Genomic DNA, 2,401 nt, shown 5'->3' on the forward strand with positions numbered 1-2,401 from the left:
GAGTTCTGGGGTACAAGTGCTGTGGCTTCACATCCCCCTTTTCCAATGTCGTTGGGTACCTCCCAAAGTCTCTTCCAGGTCTGGCTCCTCTGCTTGAAGACCCTCTTCAAAGTGCCACAGTCCCTTCTTGGCCTCTTCAAGTCCACTTCTGTCCAGGGTGGAGAAGGGATGAGGGTTCCTTGACCAGTCCCAGCACGGGCCTGTGTCCCTGTGCACTCTTCCAGCAGCACAGCCAAGAAAACTGGCAGACTGTCCACTCCCGTCCACTCCCTTCCACCCCCGTCCACTCTCATCCACCCCAGACCACCCCCGTCCACTCCAGACCACCCCCGTCCACTCCCATCCACCCCCATCCACTCCCATCCACCCCAGTCCACCCCCGTCCACTCCCTTCCACCCCCGTCCACTCCCATCCACCCCCGTCCACTCCCATCCACTCCCGTCCACTCCCATCCACCCCAGTCCACTCCCATCCACCCCCGTCCACTCCCATCCACCCCAGACCACCCCTGTCCACTCCCTTCCACCCCCGTCCACTCCCATCCACCCCAGACCACCCCCGTCCACTCCCATCCACCCCAGACCACCCCCGTCCACTCCAGACCACCCCCATCCACCCCAGTCCACCCCCGTCCACTCCCATCCACCCCAGACCACCCCCGTCCACTCCCTTCCACCCCCGTCCACTCCCATCCACCCCAGACCACCCCCGTCCACTCCCTTCCACCCCCGTCCACTCCCATCCACCCCAGACCACCCCCGTCCACTCCCATCCACCCCAGTCCACCCCGTCCACTCCCATCCACTCCCATCCACCCCAGTCCACCCCCGTCCACTCCCTTCCACCCCCGTCCACTCCCTTCCACCCCCGTCCACTCCCATCCACCCCAGTCCACCCCCGTCCACTCCCATCCACCCCAGTCCACCCCCGTCCACTCCCTTCCACCCCCGTCCACTCCCATCCACCCCAGACCACCCCCGTCCACTCCCTTCCACCCCCGTCCACTCCCATCCACCCCAGACCACCCCCGTCCACTCCCATCCACCCCCGTCCACCCCCGTTGGCGAGCTAGCAGACGCATGTCTCTCATTTTCACGACACTTTGTTTAGCGAGAGTGCTAATGCTAACTCACATGCTAACACCACAAACATTGTTTTATTTTAGTCAAGCAAATGCCAGCCAAAAGTATTTGATGATGATGACTTGATCAAATACTTTAGTGTACATGACATGAATACTTTAGTGTACATGACATGAATACTTTAGTGTATATGACATGAATACTTTAGTGTAAATGACATGAATACTTTAGCGTATATGACATGAATACTTTAGTGTAAATGACATGAATACTTTAGTGTAAATGACATGAATACTTTAGTGTAAATGACATGAATACTTTAGTGTACATGACATGAATACTTTAGTGTACATGACATGAATACTTTAGCGTACATGACATGAATACTTTAGTGTACATGACATGAATACTTTAGTGTACATGACATGAATACTTTAGTGTACATGACATGAATACTTTAGTGTATATGACATGAATACTTTAGCGTATATGACATGAATACTTTAGTGTACATGACATGAATACTTTAGTGTACATGACATGAATACTTTAGCGTACATGACATGAATACTTTAGTGTACATGACATGAATACTTTAGTGTAAATAACATGAATACTTCCTGTTAATCCCAGATTATTGGCTGCATTGATGGCTACCTCGTGCTAGCAGTTTTAGACACTTTAGAAGGCAGAAAAAAGAGAAACATCTCACATAAGATTGCGGAAGATTGAAAGAAAAACAAAAGAAAAAAACCTCGCAGTTTTCCATGAAAGTTGTTTAATGAAATGATTATTGTGATGAAGGAAGGACCGATGCTACTTGATGGATGAAGGAAGGACCGATGCTAACTTGATGGATGAAGGAAGGACCGATGCTAACTTGATGGATGAAGGAAGGACCGATGCTAACTTGATGGATGAAGGAAGGACCGATGCTAACTTGATGGATGAAGGAAGGACCGATGCTAACTTGATGGATGAAGGAAGGACCGATGCTAACTTGATGGATGAAGGAAGGACCGATGCTAACTTGATGGATGAAGGAAGGACCGATGCTAACTTGATGGATGAAGGAAGGACCGATGCTAACTTGATGGATGAAGGAAGGACCGATGCTAACTTGATGGATGAAGGAAGGACCGATGCTAACTTGATGGATGAAGGAAGGACCGATGCTAACTTGATGGATGAAGGAAGGACCGATGCTAACTTGATGGATGAAGGAAGGACCGATGCTAACTTGATGGATGAAGGAAGGACCGATGCTAACTTGATGGATGAAGGAAGGACCGATGCTAACTTGATGGATGAAGGAAGG

At 50.4% G+C, this 2,401-nt stretch overlaps 1 protein-coding gene across 3 annotated transcripts in view; it reads right to left on the minus strand.

The window, feature by feature from the left end:
* Positions 1-1,600: 1,600 nt before the first annotated feature.
* LOC133659742 (dysbindin-A-like) overlaps positions 1,601-2,401 on the minus strand; it is a 39,180-nt gene continuing 38,379 nt past the window's right edge. Inside the window, exon 9 of one of the 3 annotated variants that reach the window (XM_062062410.1) lies at positions 1,601-2,401. This exon is cut by the window's right edge and continues 390 nt beyond it. The gene's annotated coding sequence lies outside the window, so the exon portion shown is untranslated. The other 2 variants (XM_062062408.1, XM_062062409.1) reach the window with 2 other exon arrangements.

Source organism: Entelurus aequoreus, linkage group LG11, assembly GCF_033978785.1.
Source record: "Entelurus aequoreus isolate RoL-2023_Sb linkage group LG11, RoL_Eaeq_v1.1, whole genome shotgun sequence".
Taxonomy (NCBI): Eukaryota; Metazoa; Chordata; class Actinopteri; order Syngnathiformes; family Syngnathidae; genus Entelurus; species Entelurus aequoreus.